Raw genomic sequence first — 453 nt, forward strand, 5'->3', positions numbered from 1 at the left:
TATCGGCAAGATGTGATATTGTCTGATAATTGGCATTTTTTAAATCATCAATATTGGCTAATCAGTTTTTCTGTTTGGCCAATGAGTGTCAGATATGGTACTTGTATTTCGACAGCAATGACTTTCTTTTTAGTCATGTTTTAACAAGTTCTTTATTTGTGAAAAATACTATGATAGGATTACAAATTTAAGAACTTATCTAACGTATACTTTTTTGTTTTTTAAAATCAAGTTTAGTTTTTTATATTGGTTTATTTTAAAATTATTATTATTATAAGAAATGTCATGTAAAATTTCATTTCAGCATGTATTTTTAACTAGGCGATCTTTAAAAGAAATGTGTGATATCAGTCACCCTGCTCTCTAAGATAGCAGCATCGGCCATTTAAAATATTACAGGGGTCCTAGTATGCTTTTTCACTTTTTCAACTTTAGTAAGTCTGTAATGTTGCT

Source organism: Sinocyclocheilus grahami, unplaced genomic scaffold, assembly GCF_001515645.1.
Source record: "Sinocyclocheilus grahami isolate Dianchi unplaced genomic scaffold, SAMN03320097.WGS_v1.1 scaffold16.1, whole genome shotgun sequence".
Classification (NCBI taxonomy): domain Eukaryota; kingdom Metazoa; phylum Chordata; class Actinopteri; order Cypriniformes; family Cyprinidae; genus Sinocyclocheilus; species Sinocyclocheilus grahami.